Source organism: Lactuca virosa, chromosome 5 (genome assembly GCF_052849685.1).
Source record: "Lactuca virosa cultivar CGN04683 chromosome 5, Lactuca_virosa_CGN04683_v6, whole genome shotgun sequence".
NCBI classification, from domain to species: Eukaryota; Viridiplantae; Streptophyta; class Magnoliopsida; order Asterales; family Asteraceae; genus Lactuca; species Lactuca virosa.
Window position 1 is genome coordinate 221,678,760 of NC_136430.1, and position 9,351 is coordinate 221,688,110.

Here is a 9,351-nt window from a genome sequence, read left to right on the forward strand (position 1 = left end):
AGCGTATCAGAGATGATGTTGGTCTGGGGTTGGTACAACCCGCAATTCCTGCCACTGCCACCTTCGAGCTGAAGGGACACATCCTTACAGCACTTAAGGATATACCATTTTATGGAAAAGATCATGAGGATGCTTTTAAGCATCTAAATGAAGTTAATGACATTACAGATTATTTCAATGTCCCAAATGTCAACAGAGATACTGCCTTGTTAAGGATGCTACCAATCACTTTCAAATGAGCTGCAAAAGACTGGTTAAAAGCACTTCCTCCTGGTACAATCACTACGTGTGCTCAAATGTGTGAGCAATTTCTAGATCAATTTTTCCCACCTTCCAAGATAGCTAAACTCAAGAAGGCAATAGCCAACTTTGAGCAACAACCGGGGGAGTCACTATACGAAGCTTGGGAGCGCTACAAAGGGTTGCTAAGGAATTGTCCTCAACATGATCTAAATATTCTACAAGAGATGTCTATATTCTATGATGGGGTCAACGTTATGACAAGACAACTCCTTGATTCTCAAGGGCCATTGACAAAGAAAATTCCAAGGGAGTTCAAGGAGTTAGTTGAAGAATTCGCAAGACACTCTCGTGAGTACCACAACCCAAGACAAGATGGGGCAAAAGGCAGTGGGGGTACACATTCTGAAGAGATGGCTGCTATAATGGCGATGCTCAATACTATAGACCGGAAACTGACCCAAATGGACCAATCAATTCATGCAATAAGAGTTGGATGTGAGAAATGTAGTGGACCACACTTGACTAAGGATTGCCATTTGGATGATTATGGGAACAAGAAGGCTCAAGTTTGCTACTCAAGTGGGGACAAGTATGATGACGATTGGAGGAAGCCAAAGAAGGAGTGGCTGCCTTATGATGAGTACAAGAAACAGAAGGAGGAGAAATACAGGCAGACTGGCCGGGGTTTTTACCAAAAAGAGCAACCACCAGTTGAGATGAAAGCTGATTTGGAGACCATGTTGGTTCGTTTCATGGAAGCTTCAGAGAAGAGACATGATGATACTGAAGCAGCATTGAAGGATCAAAGAACAATGATGAAAGAACAGCAGACTTTGATGAAAAATCATCAAGCCATGATGATTGACCAGCAAAAATCACTATGAAATCAGCAAGCCTCTATCAATAACCTTGAAGCTCAACTTGGCCAACTTACAACTTTGGTGAATGAGAAGCTATTTCCTCAAATTCCTGAAAAGAAGACTCAATCCCATGTGATGGCAATTGATACTGAAGAAGAGGCAATCTCTGAGTTTTTAGAAGCCCTAGAAGTAGAACCAAAGCCATCCGGACCTAAGCCAAAGAAGACAAAGCTCGAAAACGAAGATGTTGCTGAAACACCAGACTCACGTCGTGAGCCCGCTATGCTCACGTCGTGAGCTCGGTTTGAACAGAAAAATTCAGATTCCGTCCCGGCTTACCGACCGCCTTTGCCGTTTTCATCTCGAGCACATATCAGTCCACTGGAAAGGGAACATCTGGAGTTTATTCAGCAAATAAAAGGTATTCCTATTAATACCCCTTTTATCGACTCACTGTCAAAAATTCCAGATTACGCGAAGTTCCTACAAGATCTTATAGATACTCGTCCCCAATTAAATAAGAACTCTAAAGTAATTCTTAGCGAGAAAAGTTCAAGAGTGGTATTGGGAGACATACCTAAGAAGATGGGAGATCCTGGACGCCTCACTCTTCCATGTGAGTTTGGTAACAACTTGAAGACTTATGCCTTAGCCGATTCTGGGGCTAGCATAAATTTGATGCCATTTTCATTTTATCAAAAACTGAAGATTCAGGAAATGAAAGGTACAAAAATGACCATCCACATGGCTAATGGTTCGGTGACTCACCCAAGGGGAATTGTAGAAGACATCCTTGTTAAAATTGGGAAGTTTGTTTTCCCAATTGACTTTGTGATTATGGATATGAAGGAGGATGCAAATGTCCCAATAATTCTTGGTCGCCCTCTACTTAATACTGCTAGAGCTTTAGTTGATGTTCGTGAATCCAAGCTTACATTGAGGGTTGGTGATGATGAGGAGACTTTTGGAATAAAAGATGGTTTTCAAGGAGAAGATGTAAGATGTGAGGTGTTTAATATGGATGAAGATAATGATCTTGAAGAATTGGAGAAGCTCATGGAGGAAGAAATCAAAACAATTCATCAAGTCAAATGCACCAAACCAAGAGCATCTGTCCCGTTTTTAGTTGAAGTCATTGCCTACACGAATCCAACTTCTTGGGTGAGTAAGGAAAATGATGAAATATTGAGTGATGATGACAAAGACGAGGTAACTTCCAAGGAGACAAGTCCAATGGTGAAGGAAGAAAAGATTCCTATGGAGTTAAAAAATAAAGAGAACTTGGAGAATAAAGGGACCAAAAGGAAACTTGACATAGACGAGACAAAGGCTAAAAAGGAAAATTCGAAAAAGGCATACATTCGACGTGTGCAAGCATACAAGAGGCGATGGAAGGAGCAGAAAATCCAGCTGGTGATGGACTCATCTGAAGATTCCACGTAGGGAGGCACGGAGTCCGGCTCACGACTCCATAAAAAAGAAGCGCTTCTCGGGAGGCAACCCGAGTTTGGTTTGGATTTTCTTTTCTTTTTAAGCTGTGCATTTTTTTTAGTTTTTTTAGGAAAATCGATCATCTCATCTAAATCATTTTATGCATAATTAAACATTGAGTGTGGGGTCCCTAGAAAAATTAAGTGCTAAAAGATTAAGAAATATAATTAATGAAATATATGATTTAAAGGTCAACCAGAATTCACGACGTGAATCCTCTAGTATTCACGACGTGAGTTAAGTAAAACTCACGGACATCTGTTTGTCGAGCCAATATGTGTTATAGCCCATTTATTATTAATAGAATGGCCCAAAATTTTCAAGCCCAAAATGGACTCACGACGTGAGTGTTTGCAAACTCACAACGTGAATGGTGAATAACACGAGACCACAGATTAAAGACAGAACCCAATTGACCTAATTCATTTCTTTATCCCCCACGAAGTGAACGTGTTCCCTCTGGTCCCCCTTGTTCCGCTTGCGGCCGCCATTACTCAATATTCCACTTTTGATCACGTAATCTTCCTCTTAAGGTATTAATTTTTTATTGCTAGTGATTAATTTTACTTTAATGTTAGAGTTTAGGGCTAGGGTTTAGTATTTGGTTAATTGTTTATACATGCCTTAAAATTTGTGTTTTATCTCCTGCATGATGAATTATTGTGTTTAGATTTACCCTAGGAATAAACCCCATTGAAGTTGTTGGCCCGATTAAAGGAATGCCTTGACCGATTTTGACTTCGTTAACGAATTCACGACGTGAGTCCTTGGGATTCACGACGTGAATCCTGGGCATGACCATTACAGTTTTCTGCTTAGTCGTAATCTATTGGGATGTTTTGTTTGTGGTTGTTTGATGTTTATTTTTGCAACAATGGCTCCCAGAAGAGAAGCTCCGACAGGGGTGGCAAGTTTGCACCCATTTTACATTTTTCCGACCACCATGCCACAAGACATTTTGACACGTTGCAATAACATGCTAGGGTGGTTGTACAATAGGGAGATTACTCTTGCTCCTACAATTCATTGGGCAAGACTGAGGGAGGACATAATCTTTGATCGGTTATCTCCATTTCTCACGAATATATTTTTGGGAGATGGATTTTTGTTCATGTGCAAGGGCTGACTTAATTTATTTGGTATCCAAGAAAGGGTGTATAAAGAACTATGCGTGAAATTCTTTGCCACTGTGGCATTCCATGAGAATGTCCAAGACCCTACGTTCCCGCAGGCCTTAGTTTTTAGACTCGGGGGTGAATATCGTGAATGCAGTTTGGCTGAATTTTCCTGGAGAATGGGGTTATACACGGCCCAGGAAGCTATGACTCCAGAATTTGTTATGTTTTTGCGGGAGGCGGCTCGAGAATATGAAAATGGAGCCTCGGGGTTTCAGTTTTGGAACAATATTGCATCTGGAATATTCAATTCCGGAGTGTCACCCGAGAGCATCATAAGATCCCCCATTCACCGTTTGATACATCGATTCATCACTTTCTCCATCAATCATAGGTGACATGGTGATAAGGTCACGAAGCAAAATTTGTTCTTTTTATGGTGCATTTTACAGCCGGGAGTGTTTTGTAACATTCCATATTTTCTGGGTCGCTTCTTGGCTGATTCTACTGCAAGTCCCTGCCGTGGAAGCCCTATCTGTGGTGGCCACTTCATTACTAGATTAGCCTGTTCTTATGGCTTAATCGTTCCCGGAATTACCCGTTCATTGACTTACATGGAGGGTAGCGACTTCACTATGGGATACTTGGAGACATTGAGGGTTGTTCGGAATTATGGGTCCCATTGGGGGCTTGTGTTGGGTTTTTGGTATAATACAACATCCTATGGTGCACATACAACCCTAAATACCTTGGATCTATGTTTTCTCTATTATACATGCAAATATGAAGTTTCCAAGGTATTAGCCTATACTAGCATACAAATATCATATACTACACAAGAATCTAGTTAGGATAACATACCTTATGGTGGAGCTTGAAGTCTTGATGTATCTAGCCTCAAGAGCTTATCCCCAATAGTGTGGAAGCCTCAAGTGGAATCACAACACACCATGGACAAAGGATGAACTTGAGAGAGAATCTCCATGCACCCAAAAACACCAGTGAACTCCAAGAACTTCATGTGTAACCACCAGTGGCGTTTTTAGGTCATGATGCATGTATTTATATGTGTGGTATTTCAAGAGTCATGGGTATAACCCAAATCCATACCCATGGGTTTTATGATCCATGGTTCATGTGGCCCAACTCTTTATGTATCCATACATAAACTTGGTCCAACATGGATCATAAGCCCAACACATATAAATATAACTAATTAACATAATTAGTCCCCATAGATTTAATTAGTCTCTTTTGATCACTAAATTAATTCCAAATTAATTCTTGATCAATACTAATTAAAACATATGATTTCATATTAATATATTATAACTTATAATATATTAATAAACCATAAATAACCTTCTCTCAAAATTCCATCCTAACAAATTGTTCTGATGATATGCAACCCAAATGGATCATGCTACTCTCGGGTCAAGTACATACCAATAATAGTTATGGACTTAGACATCTAATCCAACAGTCTCCCACTTGGATAAGTCTAAAACTATTATTACAAGTACGACTTCATAACCCGACTAGCAATCATAGCTCTTAAAGTTGTTGTCGAACTCTGAACAAATCAAATGACACGTCCATTAGATAAGGGATCATATATTCCTCCATTCTAGATATCATATGGACTGAGACATGGATTATAATCATTCTCTATGTCCATCTGTTGTTTCCCGATTTCCGATTTATGACGAGCGACTAATTGAACAAATCAAATCAGTCCAAGCCCGGCCGAGCACTTACATTTGTCATCACTAAATCATCGAGGGGCCCACAGATATTGCTTTTATCCTTGCAAGAGTAAAAGGAATGGATAAACTTCGACTCATATGCTTGTACTAACTACTTGTTGAATCATACACAAAGGCACGTTTTATAAGATCAAGTTACTGATGCGTTTTCGTACAATCAATGTACAACCAACTCATAGTCAACAACTCATATCTCCAGGTTTGAAGAATATAAGATATTATCGTCTCATGATCACTCGTGATAAAATCCATGAAGTAATTCAAATGAGCGTGGGTTGAATCCAATACTCAGAACTTATGAGTACTCATGAGTGTTGTAGCAACTCTTGTTATGTCCAACATCTTAGACATCTACAAGCCAACTCATAACAGTCTTGATTCATATCTACTTCCAACATATGACCGACTGTGGATGGTTTGAATAACTTAGTCATTCAGGAAGAACGACCTAGTTATTCTGGAAGTCAAAACATGCAAAGTGAAACACAAGAATAATACTAATCCTATATGGCCCCAAACTCTTGAGTGTAAATAAAAACCCTTTTATCTAAGCACCATATTGATTACTCATTATTCATTGTTTCGATTTTATCAACTTTATACTTGAATTAAAACAATAGTCATACCATGCACCAAGCATGCACACTATGTTTACCTATGGTTCTTTCTTTTGTGAAATAGATCAATTGAACACGACTCCAATGATGCTCATTTCACAATCCAAATCCTTTTTAGTAAATGTAAGAATACCAAACTCTTGCCATTTACTATAATCTGTTAGATTCTAAAATTATATGCAATGATCCTCTGTAATGATTATGCACAAAGTCACAAAGACTTGTCACCAGACATTACAGAGTATTCCAATGGAGATCAACTTCATGGAAACGAAGTCTCATATTCAATGTACATTGCTTTGAACATCCTTCTTGCATTAAGTTTTCGAATCTTACACAGATTGAATAACTTCCACCTATGAGAATATTTCCATATTCCCATTTTGACTATCACTTCTGAACAAGAGTTGCCTCTTTTCAGAATATGTTAATATTGTCCTTCAAAAATTAACACTATACTTCCAACTGTCCCTGCGCAACCAATCTTTGGTAAACCTTAGATTGTCCTCGACAATTGTTTAATCATTTTAGTCATATGCAATTCTAGACATTTTCCCTTCTTAATGCCCCAGGCATTTGGAAATTTTAGAAAGGATAAATATTATAGCACATGTAATCGATCCTATACCCGAAGCATATGGGACACGATTCATGCTATAAAATTTTTATTTGCCATGTTCTCAAAATTTGACTATGAGGAGGGATGTCGTAATCATAATCGAATTTGAGAACGCAATATATAGAATTTTCTTATGTTGACCCATTCCAACATAAATTTATATATATATATCCTTGACTAAAGGTGATTAAAATCTCAATCTAAGCTTTTAGAATTGAAATGAAGTATATCCTCTCCCTTAATTATAGCAAAACAACTTTTCCAACCCCTGCAATTTCAAGAATTGAAACTTTGTTTTCTATAATTAACAGTGCTAACTTGCAATACTTATCATAATTATCATGCTCCCACTAACATGATGATTATTAGCATAACACTTATGCTCCCACTAGATTTGACATGTATCAGAAAACAACTGGACTTCTAGAAGTCAATACTTTATTGACTTTCTTACTAAAGTTCAGATTTCTGATACGAGATTGCTTTGACAAGACTTTATCAAAATCATACACCTTTTCTTAGATAGCTCACATGTGTGTCTAAAAAATTTCAGAACTATGAAAAGGGATGCCGTAATCATAGTCTCAATTGTTTAGACATTTTCCATTTCTCACAAGTCCATGTTAGTGTGTCGGTTAACCACACACGCTCCACTAACGACTTTGAGAATGCAAATATCATAATTGCTATCTACTTAAAATCTACTTAGTGAAAGTGTTTCCTCACCATCATTTTCATGAATCGGAGAGAAACCTTATGACACTTAGATTTTATGGTGTATGTGTTCCTTTCCATGTGAATTTTATCAAAACCATAATCACAAGACAAGGTTAGTGACACTTCCAAATTCATATGGACTGAACTTGTGCAGTCATAACTTCTTGCCACCTGGCATCACAAGGGCCTGCCATTGCTTCCAAGTTGTTATGAAACTGATTGGGAACTCTCAGAACTCTTATGCAAAGCCAACTTTAACTAGAATGGGCACATAAATGTCAACACGATAGGTTATAAACCTCAAGTCGTGTGCTAGTGAAGAACAACAGGTTTTATCCTTGATTAGTTCTTGAGACTTTCTAGACCTTTAAGACTCCCACTGTCCTCTTGACATATAAGACTCTCTTGTCAAGAACCATTCCTTGACAACCAAATATTCAAGAGATAGTGTGGATTCTTATCAAGACTAACACTTCACACAATTGGCCTAAGTTGGTCTCTGTTTTATCAAAAACATCACAACTTACCAATTTCAAATGTACTAGAGTAGAAAACATTTTACTCTTACATTTGACTAGTGTTAATAAACATACTTTAAGATATTACAATCTTGGAGTATGACTCCAATACTTGTTTTGGAACGAAGTATGACTCATCTTCTTGATTTAACCATTCCAACAATTCATGACTCCTCTTCTTATCCATAAGAATGTACTAAGATGTCCTTAGAGGATCAATTGTGATATGGTATCTTAATCATTAAGATGATCATACAACATGATACTAAAGTACTCTCCCATCTTTTCAGATTTGAGAAACTTTTATCTTTCTGTCTAATTTGATTCTTCTCATTCGTTATGCCACACATTGAAGCCTTTCCAATGTTTCAGAATTATACTTAAACTTGTAAGTATAACCATATTTACCAAACTTTAGTAAATCATGACGAATAGTCTTACGATCTTTTGTGGTGGACTTGACCAGTGCACAAGAGTGTGTACTCAATCCCTTAGTCCTTTTCTTGACTCACATATACATGTGAACAAGGAATTAGTCTTAATTTTCCAAAGACGAAAATTCTCATTCATCATACAACTTGTATGATTCCAAGTTTCTGTCCAATTGAAACCTTGGGTGATGAGAATCTTTCCTTATTTGGTAAATTTAAACAGCACCACAAATGATAGAATCAAATCCATTTTCCAATATTGATGTCAATGGAATCATATAAGCAACAATTTTTCACAAATGCCATTGTAAGGATACTTAAAATAAATAAAATTAAAACATTTTCTTTTATTTTAAAACTTTACGGAAAAACTTATCCTTACAATCCATATGAAAACCATGTTGATATCTATTCCAAAGCAATCTATCGTAACTCTTAAGCAGTTGCTCAAAATTCTGATCACCGAACCATTTTCGCGATCAGAATCAGCATACTCTTTCTTTAAGCTTCCTTTGATTTTCTAAAACATTAAAATGCAATTATCTTACATTATGTATTAAGAATCTCCAAAAGATACTTAATAGAGTTAGATAATGGACTTTACCTGAAGCAGAGTCAAACTTTTGACTTTACCAGATCTTTCAGGTAAACCTGGCAGCTTCGCAACCAATGCCCCTTCTTTTGGAAAACGAAACATATGGACTCTTTGGAAATGGTACATGAGACTATCTCAGACTTATCCTTTCTCTTTACCATTAGGTCAAATGACTTGACCATGGCCGATCCCTTTCCATTGGGAAGAGAAAGCTTTTCTGGACTTCTAATGTTACCATTGTCAATGTCCATGGAAGTTTGGGAAGTTGATCTTACAATCAAATTTTGTTGTACCAGTGCCCCAAATCATTGTTGATTTAGCAGCATCAAGCAAATAGTTAAGATCATTAAGGGTCATGTCTTGATCTGTCATCAGGGTG

At 37.5% G+C, this 9,351-nt stretch overlaps 1 non-coding gene across 1 annotated transcript; it reads right to left on the bottom strand.

Moving 5' to 3' along the window:
* Window positions 1–344: 344 nt before the first annotated feature.
* LOC145117882 (small nucleolar RNA R71) lies at window positions 345–451 on the bottom strand. The gene has a single exon (XR_013712875.1). It is a non-coding gene; the product is annotated as a small nucleolar RNA R71 (small nucleolar RNA).
* Window positions 452–9,351: the final 8,900 nt, after the last annotated feature.